General features: G+C 47.0%; 2 long non-coding RNA genes across 2 annotated transcripts in view; one reads left to right on the top strand and one right to left on the bottom strand.

Moving 5' to 3' along the window:
- Positions 1-20,774, bottom strand: part of LOC119954970 — a 128,993-nt gene that overhangs the window by 11,282 nt on the left and 96,937 nt on the right. Inside the window, exon 2 of the long non-coding RNA XR_005458349.1 lies at positions 308-429. This is a non-coding gene — a long non-coding RNA (uncharacterized LOC119954970). The remainder of the gene's footprint in view (positions 1-307; positions 430-20,774) is intronic.
- Positions 1-20,774, top strand: part of LOC119954962 — a 124,042-nt gene that overhangs the window by 14,121 nt on the left and 89,147 nt on the right. The gene's annotated exons all lie outside the window — the stretch shown is intronic.

Here is a 20,774-nt window from a genome sequence, read left to right as displayed (position 1 = left end):
ATTAATAAACTATTGTTCAACCATACACTCATTTAGACCTCTCCATGAGACATATACAATCTTATGACAGCTTCATATTCATAGTTCCATTTATACCCAATTTTGGTCAATTTTTTTTATCATATCCCTGCTCTGTCTTTAAAATGAACACAAACAATCAAGTCGAGAATTTAGCATGCAAATTTCAGGCGTGCGCCAACCTGAAAGTGTATAAAATCGCACAAAGACATTGAGTGCACATCCCGACATCATCGCGCACCCATGCAATATTTTGGTCGGTGAATGCATGTGAAAGTCAGAAACACACCTGCTGACAATCAAATAGATAGTTTAGCCCGTCTGCATTTACGGCTGGTGGGAAGGATGATTGGCAAGGCAGCCTTTACACTTAAGCTGCAACCGTGTCCAGGGTGGGATGGAACATCACTTCTGAAATAAAATGAACAAATATGTGACTGAGTTTTGTGTTTGATTGTGCTGCCTCGATATACTTTGCATGGGTTTTCCGTCGCTATTTATTTTTCACAGGTCTGCAGCTTTCTGAGACAGCTCTGCAGCTGCTGTCCCCCTCAGGGAGCACATGGGAAGCTCCAGCCCACACCTTCCCTCTGTCCTTCCCCTTGCCCGCACCGACGCACAGAGCCTTTCACAGCACGCATCTGATGCTGGTTGCCTCTGAACTGACTAGTTAGTGTGAAATTGCTCTCCGGAGCTGCTCATGGCTGGAAGCGCGTTTTGCGCTGTAGCCACCTGGGGTGGCCACTGCCCAACACAAAATGGAAGATTACAAGGAATGCAGGGAAAATGGACATGTTGCAAAAGCAAGCAGCTTGCAAAAGCAAGCAGCTTGCAAAAGCGCTTGTGTATTCTGACTGCTGCAGAAACCAGACAGCACTGTGAAAAGAAGTTAGCATACTAATGAGGCGATTCCCAGGTACAATGGAAACAAGTTAACGCTAATCGATACATTGAATAGAAGGCCAGACTTCTCGGCACCAAAAGAAGTCCAAAACAATAAGTCCCAAGAACCGCCCAGTGATCGAGGAACTGCCCCGTTATTGGGGAATTCAAATCAATCGATTGGGAAGAGACCCAATCGATTGCGAGTGTATAGAGGGTCCGCCCAGGTGGGCGCGAGACCCTGAGAGAGGTATAAGACAGAGACCCCGACCCCAGCTCTCTCTCTCTGTCAGCCTCTCCTTGACCAGCCAGCCCTCCCAGCAGAACACCGTTGCAGCAGAAGAACCTTGAGGATGAGAGGTCTGGACGGCAGCCACCAACACGTAAGTGTCATACAACGCACGCTACGAGAGTAGACACTCCTGACCCCCTTTAGTCCATAACTACTGGAAGCCTGCGGACCCAGGACAAAGCTAGAGGCCATTGTTCCCTGATCCGGCAGTCCCCTTATCCAGATAAGTATTGGCCTGTTAGTGGTAGGATTAGCCTAGTCTTATAGTTTTATATGCATGATTAGTAGATTACTGTAATATAATAAACGTGTCTTGTTTGAACTTACTAACTGGTGTATGGATTTATTCCTTTGAACTTGAACTTGAAACTTGTGGCGGTATCTTAACGATACCTGGCGACTCCAGAGCAAAGGAACGAAACAGAGCCAAATTGAGTGTTAAGCACACTCACCCAGAACGAGCAACAGCGCCCGCTTCTGGTCCCATGGAGAGACCGTGCCCAGTGAACCAAAAGTTCAGGCCCAAGCCTTCCAAAATGGGTGAATGCATACTAATTCAATCATTGTCATAACATTACTACTGTTGTTGCTCCTACCATTATTAACCTGTAAATAATTAAAGCTTTACTCTATTTTTGTTAAGTGACAATCGAAAAATAAGCCCATGTTTTTATTATTATACGAAGTTAAATTCTCACAAATAAAGATAAATTGGCTAACATGTTTAGAGACACTGATGCTCATACAGATTTACAGGAGTCACTTAGCAGTGGATATTCTCAAATATGAAAAGTGGTCAGAAAATTAAATGAGTATATGTATTTTGTTAGAAAGTTTATTAATAGGACAAGAAACGGATGCTTGAACTTTACCTTTAAATAGACTTGAGGCTTTTATTAATATGACAATAGTAATCCATATTAAATTATATGGATTTAAACATTCACAATTTCTTTGTGATTTTCTGGCTACTAACTGTCATTCATTCAACCTGGGTTCATGGCCTCGTTTTTCACCAGTAAGTTCCTCCCTGCTTTTGACAAGATGCCTCACTGACTGGTCATTCTCAGTCAGCATCTATTTATGGAAAAATGTCAAATAAGAATGTTCCCACATTTGTAATTTGAACAATACCTGACATTACAGAAACTAACAATTAACAAAAGAAAGTGAATGGCCTTTGCCTGCTTTAGAACATTAGATTCTGACACATTCACGGTGGCCTGCTCTTTCTGATAGTTAGAGCTCAAGAACATAACAAGACCACCTATTGAGCAAAACTTTTTCTTTTTTAAAACTGCTTCGATTGCATGAAGAGAAACCCTATACAGCATAAAATTTGATTTTTTTTCTCTCTTTATTTAACTTGCTGAGTTTTTAATGCCTTTTTCAGCTTGCAGCATAGAACCCACTCCTCAAACATGGAGAGCAGATATCGAGCATGAAAAGTCTTATTGGATGCCCTTCAGTCTAATGCCTTGCAGGTCTGAGATTTCAAATTGTGGGACATGGGATTTTGGGAGATCTACAACTGTTGGATTACTTTGAATTTGTTTTTCAAGAAAAAGCAGTCATGAGAATTCTGTTTCAGGTGGAATCCATGGAGTTATTTCAATTGCTGCATTTTGGTATATTTATTTAGTGCTTGAAGTTTGGATTGCTTAGCAATAGATTTTGAGTTTTTTAAGTGCAAAGTCTGAGAGCCAATGTCACGGTGTCAATAAATGTTGAATTAACACATTTATTTTCAAATGCAATCAGCATTACAATAATAAACAGCAAAATACATATCCAACATATACTTTGCTTTTGGTCAAGTTGTTTTGGCATTGAAGTGAGACATCATCAAGACCTTTTTTTTTGGTGATGTATGATGCCTCAGTGCTCAGAGAGTTAACCTTGAACTCTTGCTGTTTTATTGCATATTGGTCTGTGCTTTTGAGCAGCAGGAGCAGATTCAGGCAATTACAATCAAGTCAGGGCACATACCATGGCACAGTAGTGTGATCATGATGAGGATACTGATGAGGCACTTATCAAAAACCCACATCAGCCGCACTCATCAGTCACAACGTGTCACAAAAATGATGCATTAGCCATCTAGAATGTTCATTCCTCTGTGTTTACCACCTTCACAAGGCGCATTTTGATTTGCAGTCGTGGCTCAGTTCAAACAGCAGCCAGCTCTGAATAGCTCTGCCAGGTTTAAGTTGCAGATCATGTTTGCACTTGAGTGTCCAGTTTAGAGAATACTTGTCACTGTCACAGCAATAAAGCACAAGAAGTGACTGTTGTAAGTGGGGAGCTGTTTGGAGGAATCCATAAAATTTTACCCCTTGCTGATCTCAAACACTGCGTTTAACACCTGAAGCTTTTAGACCCCTTCTGTGCTTCTATTCCCATCAGTATTTGCCCTAAGAGATTTGAAGTACAACTAAGGGTTCTGAAGCTTCTTTCAGCTATTTGATTGCACCAAGGCTGAAAGCACCACCTGCAAATGGCTTATTTATTTCCTGCTAAACCTCTTCCGAAAGAGCGAAAATGATAACTGCTAACGAGCATTAATTAATTGCTTACTGAATGACTTCTTTTCCAAGTGTGCTGAATTGCTGAAATTCACACTTGATGTCTGAGTTGTCAAGAACCTTCATTGTTGTTTATCGCTCATTCATATGATGGGCTGTAGGTCATTGTGGAACTTGTTTAAGATGCTCTTATAGAAAGAATTGAGAGAACATGCATCATTCCCCAATTATATAAAAGAGTATCATCCCCTAAATAGTAGGGACGCTCCCTTGCACAATGTAAATAAACACTGGATACAAATCCACCGAGTAAGTGGATTCTGGCAAATTATGGACAAAAGTGATAGCCTATCCTCTTGTTCGAGATAATAGATGGCAGGGTATTTGAATATTTTCTATTGAAGACATCCGACCTTGTCGCCTTGTGTGGGGAACGAAAGGGGGACTATTCAAGTGAAAATTTGTATATAATTGACATTGTCCTCTACGCATAGTATTTTGGGGGATATGCAGTTTTACAATGAAAGGAGTGTTACGGAGGAAGTGTTTATGACTGTGGACCATAAAGCTGCATGGATTAGGACTTTTGCCTTTCGAACACTAGTAGAGTTTGGAAATAAATAATCCAATGTGGAATATCCGGACAAGACGTTTTTTTAAATGGACTAAGTAAAGCGGACTTAATAGTTTGGTTGAGCTGGAAATAAGTGAATGAAACAATGATAATTGGCTGGCTGAAACAAATAATAGCACAAGTGGGAAAAAATGAGGAGGAGTGGTCAGAGATGGCAAGAATGAAGAAAGATATAAAGAAACAGTGCAAGCTGAAGAAAGGAGCAACAAGGTGACTGAAAGGACATGATGTGTGGGGAAGGTAAGCAAGATAGTTATAGAAGTGTATTTTGACTGGCTGTAATGTCCCAGTAAATAGTTAAGATTTCAGCATGAAGGGCAATTCACATAAGACCATAAGACATGGGAGCAGAATTAAACCATTCGGCCCATTGAGTCTGCTCTGCCATTCAATTGTGGCTAATTTGTTTCTCATCCTTATTCTTCTGCCTTCTCTCCATAACCCCTGATCTCCTTCTTAATCAAGAACCGATCTATCCCTGTCTTAAAGACACTCAGTGATTTGACCTCCGCAGCCTTTTTTAAAATTCATTTACGGGATGTGGGGATCATTGGTTCGGCCAGTATTTATTGCCCATCCCTAGTTGCCCTTCAGAAGGTGGTGGTGAGTTGCCTTCTTGAACCACTGCAGTCCTTGAGATGTCATTATATCCACTGTGCTATTAGGAAGGGAGTTCCAGGATGGTGCCCCAGGGACAGTGAAGGAATGGCGATATATATCCACGTCAGGGTGGTGAGTGACTTGGAGGGACTCTGTCCTTCCAGATGGTAGTGGTCGTGGGTTTGGAAGGTCCTGCCCAAGGAACCTTGGCGAGTTCCTGCAGTGAATCTTGTAGATGGTACATATGGCTGCCACTGTTCTTCAGTGGTGAAAGGCTTGAATATTTGTGGAAGGGATAGCAATCAAGGGGCTGCTTTGTCCTGGATGGTGTCAAGTTTCTTGAATGTTGTTGGAGCTGCACTCATCCACACAAGTGGAATCAGGAGGCGAGTTACTCGCCATAGGATTGCTAACCTTTGACCTGTATTAATATGAATGTCCAGTTCAGTTTATGATCAATGGTAACCCCCAGGATGTTGATTGTGGGGGATTCAGTGATGGTAATGCCATTGAATGTCAAGGGGTGATGGTTAGATCCTCTCTTGTAGGAGATGGTCATTACCTGGCACTTGTGTAGTGGGAATGTAAATTGCCACTTTTCTGTCCAAGCCTGGGTATTGTCCAGGTCTTGCTGCATTCACCCGAGGAAGGAGCAGTGCTCCGAAAGCTAGAGTTTGAAACAAACATGTTGGACTTTAACCTGGTGTTCTAAAAATTCTTACTGTGCTTACCCCAGTCCAACGCCGGCATCTCCACATCATTGCTACATTTGGGCATGGACTGCTCCATTATCTGAGGAGTTTCAAATGGTGCTGAACAGTCATCTGCAAACATCCCCACTCTGACTTTATGATGGAAGGGAAGTCATTGGTGAAGCAGCTGAAGATGGTTGGGCCTCAGAAACTACCCTGAGGATCTCCTGCAGTGATGTGCTGGAGTTGAGATGATTGACCTCCAACCACCAGAACCATCTTTCATTGTGTTAGGTATGACTCCAACCAATGGGGAATTTTCCCCCTGATTCCCATTGACTCCAGTTTAGCTAGGGTCCTTGACTCCATACTCGGTCAAATGCTTTGATGTCAAGGACAGTCACTCTCACCTCACCTCTGACATTCAGCTCTTTTGTCAATGTTTGAACCAAGGCTGTAATGAGGTCAGGAGCTGAGTGACCCTGGCGGAACCCAAACTGAGCGTCTATGAGCAGGTTATTGCTGAGTAAGGGCCACTTGATAGCACTGTTGATAACTCCTTCCATCACTTTGTTGATGATGAAGAGTAGACGGATGGGCAGTAATTGGCTGGGTTGGATTTGTCCTGTTTCTTGTGTACAGGACACACCTGGGCAATTTTCCACTTTGCTGGGTAGACCCCAGTGTTGTAGCTGTACTGGAACAGCTTGGCTAGGGGTGCAGCACGTTCTGGAGCACAAGTGTTCAGTACTATTGCCGGGATATTGCCATAGCCTTTACATTGTCCAGTGCCTTCAGCCATTTCTTGATATTACGTGGAGTGAATCGTATTAGCTTAAGGCTGACATCTGTGATGCTGGGGACATCCGGAGGAGACCAAGATGGATCATCCACTCGGCACTTCTGGCTGTAGATTGTTGCGAATGCCTCAGCCTTGTCTTTTGCACAGATGTGCTGGGCTCCTCCATCGTTGAGGATGAGGATATTTGTGGAGCCTCCTCCTCCAGTGTGTTATTTAATTGTCCACCACCATTCATGGCTGGATGTGGCAGGACTGCAGAGCTTTGATCTGATGTGTTCATTGTGGAATCGCTTAGCTCAGTCTATTACTTGCTGCTTATTCTGTTTGTCACACAAGTAGTCCTGTGTTGTAGCTTCACCAGGTCAACACCTAATTTTTCGGTTTGCCTGATGTTGCTCCTGGCATGCTCTCCTGCACTCTCCATTGGACCAGGGTTGACCCCCTGGCTTGGTGGTAATGGTAGGTAGAGTGGGGGATATGCCGGGCCAGGAGGTTGCAAATTGTGGTTTAATACAGTTTTGCTGCTGCTAATGGCCCACAGCGTCTCATGGATGTCTAGTCAGCACGGTAGCATTGTGGATAGCACAATTGCTTCACAGCTCCAGGGTCCCAGGTTCGATTCCGGCTTGGGTCACTGTCTGTGCGGAGTCTGCACATCCTCCCCGTGTGTGCATGGGTTTCCTCCGGGTGCTCCGGTTTCCTCCCACAGTCCAAAGATGTGCAGGTTAGGTGGATTGGCCATGATAAATTGCCCTTAGTGTCCAAAATTGGCATTCATGTTGGGTGGGTTACTGGGTTATGGGGATAGGGTGGAGGTGTTGACCTTGGGTAGGGTGCTCTTTCCAAGACAGATGCATCTGCAACAGGCAGGTTGGTGAGGATGGTATGTTTTTCCCTCTTGTTGGTTCCCTCAATACCTGCTGCAATCCCAGTCTAACAGCTATGTCCTTTAGGACCCAACCAGATCAGTCCGTGTTGGTACTACCAAGCTACTCTTGATGACAGACATTGGATGACAGACATTGAAGTCCCCCACCCAGAGCATATTCTGCCCCCTTGCCACCGTCAGTGCTTCCTCCAAGTGGTGTTCAACATGGAGGAACACTGATTCATCAGCTGATAGTGGCCAGTACGTTTCCTTGCCCATGTTTAACCTGAAGCCATGAGACCATGAGTTCCAGAGTCGATGTTGAGGACTCCTAGGGCAACTCCCTCCCAACAGCACAGTACTGTGCCACTACCTCTGCTGGGTCTGTCCTGACAGTGAGACACAACATATCCAGGAAAGGTGATAGTGGTATCAGGGACATTGCCTGTAAGGTATGATTCTCTGAGTATGACTATGTCAGGCTGTTGCTTAACTAGTCTATTATGAGCCAGGGTTTAGAGAACACAAAACTATATCATGGAGTTCACCTGACCCAAATAGATTTTGGTTATGTGGAGTACAAGGGTCCACTATACAGGTGTGATGCAACAGAGAACTAAAAGTATTTTAAAACAAAAACAATGTTTATTCTATGAATCCAGTTAACATTTTATAAACACACAGTAAACAGTGTAACTATCACTAACCCTGACCACCCCAAAAAGATACAGTACTCTATAGATAATTCTGAATAACTTCCCAAACAACATCCATAAGTTAAACCCTTTTTAAATAAAGACAGCAGGTTTAAATTCTCTACAGAAACAGGTATTACTTTGAAATCAAGTGATTTGGAGACATTCTTTAGATTGCAGAGAGAGATCATAACATCTTCTTGCTGTGAATGCAGCTCTCCAACTCTGAAAACGAAACTAAACACACTGCAGCTGCCAGCTCAAAACGAAAGTAAAAGGCAGACAGACAGCCAGCTCCACCCACACACGGACATCATTGCAGCTATTTGATAAATGCCCATTTCTTAAAGGTACATCCACCCGACATGTCTGTGAGACAGCTCTCCCAACTTTGGCACCAGTCCCTCGATGTTAGGAAGGAGGACTTTGCAGGGTCGACAGAACTGGGTTTGCCATTGTTTCTGGTGCCTGGGTCGATGTTGGGTGGTCCGTCCAGTTTCATTTCTTTTTTGTGCTTTTGTAGCGGCTAAATACAACTGATGGCTTGCTAGGCCATTTCAAAGGGCATTTAAGAGTCAACCACATTGCTGTGGGTCTGGAGTCACATGTAGGCCAGACCGGGTAAGGATGGCAGATTTCCTTCCCTAAAGGACATGAGTGAACCAGATGGGTTTTTACAACAATCGATAATGGTTTCATGGTCATCCTTAGACTTTTAATTCCAGATATTTTATTGAGTTTAAATTCCATCACCTGCCGTGGTGGGATTCGAACCCGGGTCACCTTATCCTGGGTCTCTGGATTACCAGTTCAGCGACAATACCACTATGCGGTGAAGAGTTCCACAGATTCACCACCCTCTGGCTGAAGAAATTCCTCCTCATCTCAGTTTTAATGGGGTAGAAGTGGGAAATGTATGACATATTTCAAAGGGCGGATTATAGATTAGGATACATCCCTTTCTGCTGCTTGCAGTCATTTGCAAAGATTTGGCTATGAGTTTTGAAGCAATTTTTTCCAGAGGTTGTAAAGCCTATTGATTTGAGTCATGACACATAAAGTGCTTTCCTTACTCATTGGCAATAGATAACCAAGTTTGCCTCCTCCAATCATACCACAATTAAACAAATAGCTAATAAATATTTCTGTTTAAATAAACTGATTAAACTCAGGATTTTTATTCAGTACTCATGCACATTATTGGTACAGCCATTTCAGCATTTGCTACCTAATTTAATTGTTTGATTTCCCGGCTGCCACCAGTTCTCTCTCAAAGCATAAATTAAAAAATACAGTTACCATTTGGAATGCCGTCCGCTTCCCCCGCCCCACATGCGTTCCATGGGCGCCGCCATCTTGTCCCGACCCCACAACGTGCGCTCCATGGGCGCCGCCATTTTGTCCGCCGCCATCTTCTCCCACACAGGTACCCCAGACACCGCCATTTTGTCCTCCCGGGACACGGGTCGCTACCGCTCCTCGTCGGAATCATCTGACTCGACTGTTGATCGCCCACTACTCGCCTCCGTTACGCTCGACCAGTCGCGAACTCGCAACCTGGCACCCTCTTCCACAACGGTGCTGGTCAACAGCCACGTGACCTCCTGCCTCATCGACTCTGGGAGCACCGAGAGCTTCGTCCACCCGGACACGGTAAGGCGCTATTCCCTTGTGGTCCATCCCGCCAACCGGCAGATCTCTCTCACCTCCGGTTCCCACTCTGTCCCGATCCGGGGTTTCTGCCTGGTTAAACTTACTGTACAGGGCGTGGAATTCGACCGTTTCCGTCTGTACATTCTCCCCAACCTCTGCGTGTCACTCTTACTAGGCCTGGATTTCCAGTGCAATTTCCAGAGCCTCACCCTCAAATTCGGCGGACCCCTACCTCCCCTCACCGTTTGCGGCCTCGCGACCCTCAAGGTCGAGCCTCCCTCCCTCTTTGCCAATCTGACCGCAGATTGCAAGCCCGTCGCCACCAGGAGCAGATGGTACAGCACCCAGGACAAGGCCTTCATCAGGTCCGAAGTCCAGCGGTTGCTTCGGGAGGGTATCATCGAGGCCAGCAACAATCCTTGGAGAGCCCAGGTGGTAGTGGTTAAGACCGGGGAGAAGCACAGGATGGTCGTGGACTACAGCCAGACCATCAACCGGTACACACAGCTCAATGCGTACCCCCTCCCCCGCATTTCTGATATGGTCAATAAGATTGCACAGTACCGGGTCTTCTCTACTATGAACCTGAAATCCGCCTACCACCAGCTCCCCAACCGTAAATCGGACCGGCTCTACACTGCCTTCGAGGCAGACGGTCGTCTGTACCAATTTCTTAGGGTTCCCTTCGGCGTCACGAATGGAGTCTCGGTATTTCAATGAGAAATGGACCGAATAGTTGACCGGTACGGACTGCAGGCCACCTTCCTGTACCTCGACAATGTCACCATCTGCGGCCATGACCAGCAGGACCATGACGCCAACCTTCCTAAATTCCTCCACACCGCATCTCTCCTTAATCTCACATACAAGAAGGAGAAGTGCGTGTTCCGCACAGATCGCTTAGCTATCCTCGGCTACGTAGTCCAAAACGGACTACTGGGGCCCGACCCCGACCGCATGCGCCCCCTCATGGAGCTTCCACTCCCCCACTGCCCCAAGTCCCTCAAACGCTGCCTGGGGTTCTTTTCTTATTACGCCCAGTGGGTCCCACAATACGCGGACAAGGCCTGCCCACTTATCCAGTCCACATTTTCCCCTCACTGCTGAGGTACAACAGGCCTTCGCCCGCATTCGATCTGACATAGCCAAGGCCGGGATGCACGCAGTAGATGAGACACTGCCTTTTCAAGTACAAAGCGACACTTCAGATGTCGCCCTTGCCGCCACGCTGAATCAGGCAGGCAGACCAGTGGCATTTTTTTCACGCACCCTCCACGCCTGCGAAATTCGACATTCCTCTGTTGAAAAGGAGAAACAGGCAACCGTTGAAGCTGTGCGGCACTGGAGGCATTACCTGGCCGGCAGGAGATTCACTCTCCTCATTGACCAATGGTCGGTAGCCTTCATGTTCAACAACTCACAGCAGGGCAAGATCAAGAATGACAAAATCTTGCGGTGGAGAATCGAGCTCTCCACCTTTCACTACGAGATCTTGTATCGCGCTGGCAAGCTCAACGAGCCCCAGACGCCCTCTCCCGAGGTGCATGTGCCAGCGTACAAGTGAACCAGCTCCGTGCCTTGCACGAGAGCCTTTGTCATCCGGGGGTCACTCGCTTGTACCATCTAATCAAAGCCCGCAATCTGCCCTACTCGATCGAGGAAGTACGGACAGTCACCAGAGACTGGCAGGTCTGTGCCGAGTGCAAGCCGCACTTCTACCGGCCAGATCGCGCACGCCTGGTGAAAGTGTCCCACCCCTTTGAACGCCTCAGCGTGGATTTCCCCTCCCCTCCACCGACCGCAACACCTACATCCTTAGTGTGCTGAATGAATTTTCTAGGTTCCCCTTCATCCCATGCCCGGATATGACGTCTGCCACCGTCATCAAGGCCCTGGATTCCATTTTCGCTCTGTTCGATTTCCCCGACTACATCCACAGTGACAGGGGATCCTCGTTCATGAGTAATGAGCTGCGTCATTTCCTGCTCAGTGGTGGTATCGCCTCCAGCAGGACGACCAGCTACAACCCCCGGGGAAACGGGCAGGTAGAGAGAGAACGGGACGGTATGGAGGGCCGTCCAGCTGGCCCTACGGTCCAGGAACCTCCCAGCCGCTCGCTGGCAGCAGGTCCTCCCTGACGCGCTCCATTCCATTCGGTCACTACTGTGCACCGCAACAGTACACCCCATGAACGTGTTTTTGCCTTCCCTAGGAAGTCTACATCCGGGGTATCGCTCCCGACTTGGCTCACGACTCCAGGCCCGGTCCTTCTCCGTAGGCATGTCCGGCACCACAAGGCGGAACCCCTGGTGGACAAAGTACGCCTTCTCCATGCCAACCCTCAGTATGCCTACGTGGAGTTCCCCGACGGCCGCCAGGACACAGTCTCGCTGCGGGACCTGGCTCCCCCCCGCACCACCCTCCTTTTCCCCGGCGCCCCCGTATTCGTCCCCACCAGTTCCATCCCTCGCCCCCCCTGCCCACACTGGAGGACACGGAAGATTTCGGCTCGCTCTCAGTCATCCCGCCAGCAGCCAGCACCAACACCGCCAGCACCTGCACCATCATTGCCATCACCGCCTGGGCCGATGTTGCCACCACAGCTACGTCGATCACAGCGGAACGTTCGACCGCCGATTCGGCTCAACCTGTAACCTGCTAACCGGATGGACTCTTGGTTTTCTTTGTTTGAACCCTTTTGTAAATATATCATCCGTTGTATTATAGTTACACGTCACCCCTGCCGGACTCATTTTTTTTTTACAGGGGGTGAATGTGGTGATAACCACTGTAGATATGCGTACTTGCAGTAGGGGGATGTATGGCTGTACCTGTAATACAGGTTCCTCCGGTAAGCCCCTGCCGGCTAGCTCCGCCCATAGGGAGCTTGTGTATAAATATGCGTGTGAGTCACTCAGACCCTATTCTACAGTTGCAGCCGGAGGAATAGCATCGCACAGCAATAAAGCCTCGATTGTACATGTCTCTCGTCTTTGAGTGCAATTGTTAGCACCACACTGGGGGACTCTATGGCTGAACATAAACCATTTATTAGTAACCCATAATTATATACATCTCCTATGTACAGCACGGCATGGGTGCTGCAATCATGCTGGCTCCTTCTAGACTCTACACACAAAGTCTACTATCATACAACTAAATTATATTGTGGCCAGTATTGTTCTCCAGTCCCAAGACACCCCTTGCTCTGCCTATCACTCTTATACTACAATATTTTGGGGAAATATTTAGAGAATGTGCTAGTTAAGCTTGATTGGTGTGTCAGATGTCGAGTGTGGGAAAGTGAGGATTGGAATAATGATGAGATTAGAACACAAAGTGTTAGAAGAAGGAGGAGGTAGAATGAAGTGTAATGTAACGATTGTAGGAGGGTGAAGGGAAGGAGATTATTCGGAGGTTAGTGAGCCTGAAGGTACTGGAAACGTGAGCAGATTATCAGCGCACTCAGGTGAGGTCAGTGAGCATTTTACAGCATTGCAGCCATGTCCTGAGAGGCAAGCTCTTGACATTGCCTTCCTCTGTGATCTCTTCGAACTGGTAGCTGAGATTTTGTTTGGGGATTTTTCTGTCCCCTGGAGAGTTCAGGACCTCCTTCCATTAGGTCTCCAAAGAGCATCATTGAGAGGCTGAGTGCAAACTTTCGCATCTATTTCTCTGTTCATAAATGTTGCCCTGTTTTCGGTGTCATTTCAGAGATGCAGATTCAGAGACACTTAATTTCCACCCTGCTCCCCCACCCCTCCCCACCAGCCCCTCCCCTGCAACAGGAATGAAGTCAATGAATGAAACAAGCTGCATCCTTGAATCATTTTAAGGAGGTCCCAGCATGAATTTAATGGCCTATCTGTTCCCACAGGAACAGATGTGAGCAGTGTGCATCCCGAGCCCACTTTCTGGTACAGTTGAACTTCTTGGCCATTGCACAATACACTTGTGGGATGAATGAGAAAGGGAAAAGATACAAGAACACAATCATACTATTGCTTTAAAGAGTACATTTCTGAGATATTTTCCCTTTGGAGATTTGCCTCCAATATGAGAATCAAATTCAATATTTAAATTAATGTCAAATTTATTCTTGCTACTTTACAAAGTTTTGTCAATTTAAGATCTTGAATAAATATCAATCCAATTAATTCTGCACCACTCTTTGGTTCTGAGAGGAATACTTTCCATAACTAATTCCCTGTTATTTTTCATAGTTGGCCTTAGTTGTATTGTTCAAAATGGTCTTTGCCAAAAACTGTTCAAAGTGAAGAAATCCTACTAATCAAACAATAGTAGCCGAATGGATTAAACACAAATGTTGCCACAGTCCCAGAAGTCCATAGGCAACTCTCCCCTTTGAGAGCTGACTGGTGGTGATTTAACCCGAGGCTCACCACACCTCAGGCAAGGAGCAAGATTGAGAAGATGAATAACCTCATGAATATCCTCAGCCAGTATGGGAATTGAACCCGGGCTGTTGGCATCGCTCCACATCACGAACCAGCCGTCCAGACAACTGAGCTAAACAACCAACGTTTCATTTCCAAGGAAATACATGAAGAGATGAACATCAAGGGCGGGATTCTCCAATCCCACGGCAGAGTGTCCACGCCATTGTAAACGCCGTTACGACAGCGTGAACGGGCTGCTCCCACGTCTAATTCTGGAACCTATAGGGGGCCAGCATGGTGCTGGAGCGGTTCGCGCCGCTCCAGCTGCAGATCCCGGCGTGACCGGGACGCCGCGGGATCCGCGCATGCACAGTTGCGCTGGCACCAACAAGGACATGAGCAGTGGTGCCGGAGCCAACGCGTGCATTCGCAGTGGGCTCCTTCAAAGCACGGGCCCCAACATGGCGCAGGGCTACAGGGGCCGGCGCATGGGAAAGGAAGCCCCCAGTCACAGAGGCCGACCCGCTGATTGGTAGATCCCAATCATGGGCCAGGCCACATCGGAGGCAACCGCCTCCCCCTCCTCCCACACAGGCCGCCACCCGACCCTTACATGCTGAGGTCCCGCCGGCACAGAGCAGGTTAGAACGGCGCCGGCGGGACTCGGCTCTTTTCCTACGGTCGCTTAGCCCATCTGGGCCAGAGAATCAGCGGGCTGGCTGCGTAGAGCGGCCCGTGACCGGCGCTGCACCAACCATGCCGGTGCCAATGGCGCAGATTCTCCGCCAGCGTGGCCCGTTCACCAGCCCAGCGCGGGGCTGGGAGAATCCCACCCCCTGTACCTTGAATGACAAAAGAAAGTAGAAGTTTTCACAAAGTAGTGTGAGGTGTCTTAAAAACAATTAGCAGAAGCAAAATTACTGAATGTGAGCTTGAATGATAGCACAGAGTAGTTCTGCTCTGCAGATTAAACACTAATCAGTGTAGAGAATCAAATTTCATTATGAATGGTGCATTTGATAAGGAAACAAAAAATGTATTTTCAGTTAAAACTTGGATGAACTTCGTGCCTCAGAACTCACTAATAAGCATTGTGCAAAATGCAGGGATCCAGGAAAAAAATTGGCAATTGAATTTAAACAGTTGCTTGAAAGCAGAATTAACAACCGAAGCTGATGAACTCCTTGAACTTTGGTCCAATCTGAACAACATGAAGGATGAGATGCTCAGTATGGAAGAGCAAATCAAGACTTTGCATGCAGGAAAGATGAATTCTGTGGAACAGATTGAAGATGTAATGAATTAATTGAAATAGAGTCTATGGAGCCGGCAGTGAGATGGAACATACTTTCCAAAAAGTGCGGAATGCCCAGGCGAAGATGTTAAATTTATTCAAGAGTTCCGTAGATAATTCTGAAACAAAAACAACTTTGCCAGAGTTGTTACTGACCTGAGTGAGAAGGTTTGTCAGCTCAAAAAACAACTGGAGAAGAAAATAGTAATCCAACATTTGGCTAAAATTGTGAAATAAGTGGGAGTGACATTCCATTGTTGAAATGTGAACTTCCATATGCAAGAGGAGAGTCGCAAGATGAAAGAAGAGGAACAAACACCAGGGGTACGAGCACAGTGTTTGTCCACCTTGGGGGAAAAAAGGGGATAAATCAACAACGACCCATTAGCACACCTTTGTCAAATCGGCAAAGAGTGATTCAATATTAAAGAATTGAAAAAGAGGATGAAAATCTATTCAGATACTTGAACAACCTCCAAATCAACAGAGTTTATTTGTAACGACGAAGCTGATCACTCCTCTAACAGTAGTGTGAAGATCTGGAAGGAATATGAGGCCTCTGGATTACCTGAACCTATGAACTCCGGAGACTTGAAGGGGGGAGGTGGGCGAATAATTATGATGTAAATACATGGGGTAATCTAGAATAACTTGAAATCCATTGGCTAAAGACTTTAGGGAGGTGTGGTATAAGGATTTGGCACGTATAAGGTTAATATGGACTGAGTATAGTACCGTTCACACAGTGATGTAGAAGAACACATGACTTGCACCTAGGTGATAGGAATGGACTATTTCCTGATAGATCCGATAGGTAAAAGAAGGCTATTTAGTGTAAATGCCCCAGTTTTAATACCCATTTTAAATTGAGGATTTCAGCACTCATAACCTCAGGTCATGATAAAAACACACAGCTTCAACAGAGACACAACAAGCCTGACACATGCATAAACTCATTGGAGATTAAAACAACATTTTTACTAAGCAAAGATGAAAAAGCTATTGTTCTCACAAACATATTTTCAAAGACAGTTTGACATTAAGACAGGAGATGTACCAGTAATCTGATCAAGGACAAAGCAGGCACCATAGCAACGTGAAGGCACTATTGTTCATAATGTGGATAAAGCGAAGTCAGCAGAAAATCAGTAGAAACCAGTCTTGATAATAGCACAGAATCGCATTCCATAACATACACAAATATTCAAACATGAAACATTCAGAACTTAGGTTGCACATTAAGGATTGACAGCTAACTGTCGAATTAAATACATTTGATTCTAACCCAAACCAATTAGGACGACATAGAGGTGAAGATAGATGGCTCAAGACAGATAAGATTTCCCATAAATGTGATTGTCCATACGGCCATCTTTATCCAGGATCATTCTATACTTTGATCTAACTATTTGCTATCCTTATTTTCACTTTTCCACTCTAACTCAAGTAAATGCAAGTTGTTTTGCCGTAAGCAAGAAGCCATTTCTATATTATTTTGAAAGTTAAATTGTTTATAAGTTACTTCTCTTTAAGTCCTATTGCTATCTGGACTTTATTGAGAATAGATTTAAGTTTCTCCTAATTGCAATCAAATAGAGACAATAAAGATTCTTGTTTGCATCCGAGAAGTTTAACTCAAATATCTACTGAGTTTTAGTGTTACAAGATGTCACTAATTCCGCATGGTAGATCTCATCACTGGAGGTCAGTTCAGTTTCAGGCAGAATCCTGTGGACATGCAAGCATGGAGACAACTCCCAACGTGAACCCTTTATGTAGATGGTTCCTGCAGCTAATCAATACATACAGTTAATCTACTCAAGACTACAAAGACTTCAATAAGATCTACTGAACAGTATCCTACACCCTACAGCATGAACCACTACAAACAATCTTAAATTTAATTATCTTTTGAGTAAAATAGTATGATTTAGCTAATATGTTTAAAGTGCACATCACTGCAAAGTGGTTTCATGCATACATTGACAGTGGTAGCATAACCTTGGAGTCAACTTCTGCACCTGAGCGCATTAAAGCTAAGTGGTATGAGACCTCTTTACAAAAAGGGCTCAAAATAGTTGGAGTGCTCACTGGGTACAGTATGACACCTGATGAAAAACTACTGTAAAACTGCCTCATTGAGTACCTTATAAACTTACTATTTAATGTGTGTAAGTAGCAGACGCTCTGACCGGAGTTCTCTTTTAACATGCATTCAAGCGCAGATGCACAATGTCTCTATGTTGCTCATCGCAGTGCAAGCTGTACTCAGCAAAATACCTTGAGCAGAATTCTCTGTTTGAGAGACTGAGTGCTGATGCCTCAGGACTGAATAGCGAAAAGCAGCACTGGTCCCAGAGTAACTCAGGACATGTCACTGGCATAGCACCAATGCCATGGAGAACTAGTGCAATTCCAATGCATGCCGTCATATAATAAAGGATCGGGATCGGCACTGGAGAGACGGACAAGCAGGAGCAGCATATACGCACTCCACTCCCCACAGATCCTCATTCCAGCCGAGAAGATGGCACTGGTTGCACTGGCATGCCCATCCCGTCGATGGGGTGGCTAAGGCCACAGGATACCTAGAGAGGCACCTATATGACCCGTGACACTAAGTTCACAGTGGGCAGTCAGCGGTGTGTACAGCCGCAAGGATACCCTTCAGGCTGCGGTAATGGTGGTCCGTACCTGGCCACCCCGACCCACCTCCTGGCCCCCCCCCCCCCCCCCCCCGCTACACCCTACAGCCCTGGCAGACCCCCCCCCCCCCAGGCCAGCAGCAGAACTGTCAGCACACGAAAGCGATGTTGGACACTGTTTGTACCCCCTCTCTCTCCCTCAGCAACCACACCGCACGGTTTCCGATTTTCAATGCCACAAGTGAATCTCACCGTCAGTAATTCTGCTGATGGAGGCGGAGCATTGTGGGAGGCCAGAGAATGCTAGGTTGGGCCCGTTAATGATATGCCGACGGTCTTTACTATACAATTTTCATGCCCACACTGGTGTACGGCGTGGAATGCATTCACGCCGCTGCCGAGGCACCAGAGCATGGCATTTCATTGGGAGACTGCGGCATCCTCAATTTTCGGCCGATGCACGATTCTCGGGCTGGTCATGTTTCTCAATCCCAGTGTCACTGGACAGAGAATCCCGTCCCCTGCCTCTGCCAAACGTGCATTGTGTTTCACAGACACTGGTCTGAGATTGACAGCTGCTGTACAATCGCTGCTTTACGGACAGCAGGCTGAACCCCAAGGGTTATATTTCTTTTGGACGGATGATGTTTGCTTTCTGGCTTCAGTGAAACTTTGAAACTCTACAGGCCTCCCATTTGTATACCTGTACTGTGCCAAGATGATAATTAGTTTCATAATTCTTGATTTGTGGTAAGGGAGATTGAAAAGCATCACATTCTGACTGGGTCCTGATGTGTTATCTGTGTTGGTCTAAGCGCGACTGCAACTGGATGCAGTAAAATGAGAAACAGGCTTCCGACACAGGAGATGGTCCAACACTGTTTTATTGAACCTGTTAATTGCTGTACATAATCTGCTGTGGGTTGACACTCTATTAACCCAACTGATAACCACCTACTGGCTTGACCAGACTAGCTCTCTATCACATGGTGATGATGTTCATTGGCCTGTGCACTGCGACTATCTCCCTGGCCGTGTCCTGTGAGAGAGTGAGAGCCTTAATGCCCTGTGGGCTTTATAGTGGTGGTGTCCTGTCTGGTGATTGGTTGTTCTGTCGTGTGTGTTCATTGGTTATCCTGTGTGTCAATCACTGCCTGTCTGCATCTCATGGTATACATGAGTGGATATTATGACATCTCCCCCTTTTAAAATAAATTTTGGAATGTGGCTGTATATGCGTGCATAACTATGTACAAGTGGGGAATGAATGAAATGAAAAATGAAATGAAAATCGCTTATTGTCACGAGTAGGCTTCAATGAAGTTACTGTGAAAAGTCCCTAGAAGCCACATTCCGGTGCCTGTTCGGGGAGGCTGGTACGGGAATTGAACCGTGCTGCTGGCCTGCCTTGGTATGCTTTAAAAGCCAGCAATTTAGCCCAGTGTGCTAAACCAGCCCCTATGAATGAACATATGTACATGGGAAGGTGTCTATCGTGCAGATACAGAGCAAACTGAACAAAATTGACAAGATTTAAGTCTATAGATACAGTCTTTATGGTGGACGACAAATTCTCGTCTATCGCCGCAGAGGTGGAGGGGGGAACTCCGGCACCTGGACAGGCGGGATGGCTGCCATCTCGGTGGCCTTGTGGACAGGTGGGATTGCTGCCAGATCGGTGGCCTCGTGGTTCAAGACATCCGTAGGAGGCATGATGACGTGCGGAGAAGTGTGGTCCGGTGATAGGCAGGGAACTTTATGCAGCGCCCTCCTGTTGCACCGTAAAATGGAGCCATCAGCCATTTGGACAACTAAAGACCTGGGAGCAGCCAGTCTGATGACAACAGCTGGGGCTGACCAACCTGGGTTTGGTACGTTTCGGCGTAGCCCATTTGGCGCAGCTGATTCGGCGTCAGGGAAATAATTGGCTGATTCGGCGTGGCCGTTTAGGCGTCAGGACATTTCGACGTCACTTTTTAAAATATTTTAAAAACCTAGTTAAAAACGCCGAATTGGCCACGCCGAAACGTCCCATTCCCCTCTCAGGAGCAAAGGTGAAATGGTTCCAAGGTTTTGAATAAACCTTTTAAACCTTGGGGGTGGGGGGATGCTGTCCCCCTGAACTGGGCCGCCTGTCCGCTTCACCTCGCCGGCTGCTGTCCCCCTGAACTGGGCCGCCTGTCCGCTTCACCTCGCCGGCTGCTGTCCCCCTGAACTGGGCCGCCTGTCCGCTTCACCTCGCCGACTGCTGTCCCCCTGAACTGGGCCGCCTGTCAGCTTCACCTCGCCGGCTGCTGTCCCCCTGAACTGGGCCGCCTGTCCGCTTCACCTCGCCGGCTGCTGTCCCCCTGAACTGGGCCGCCTGTCCGCTTCACCTCGCCGGCTGCTGTCCCCCTGAACTGGGCCGCCTGTCCGCTTCACCTCGCCGGCTGCTGTCCCCCTGAACTGGGCCGCCTGTCCGCTTCACCTCGCCGGCTGCTGTCCCCCTGAACTGGGCCGCCTGTCTGCTTCCCCTCGCCGGCTGCTGTCCCCCTGAACTGGGCCGCCTGTCCGCTTCACCTCGCCGGCTGCTGTCCCCCTGAACTGGGCCGCCTGTCCGCTTCACCTCGCCGGCTGCTGTCCCCCTGAACTGGGCCGCCTGTCCGCTTCACCTCGCCGGCTGCTGTCCCCCTGAACTGGGCCGCCTGTCCGCTTCACCTCGCCGGCTCCTTCCGGAGTCACCCACTGCTCATGTGCCAACCAGGGACAGCCTCTAAAGCGGGAGAGAAATGCTG

Source organism: Scyliorhinus canicula, chromosome 2 (genome assembly GCF_902713615.1).
Source record: "Scyliorhinus canicula chromosome 2, sScyCan1.1, whole genome shotgun sequence".
NCBI lineage: Eukaryota > Metazoa > Chordata > Chondrichthyes > Carcharhiniformes > Scyliorhinidae > Scyliorhinus > Scyliorhinus canicula.
Note: the sequence above shows the minus strand (reverse complement) of the source record. Positions and strands in the feature narration are given on the sequence as shown.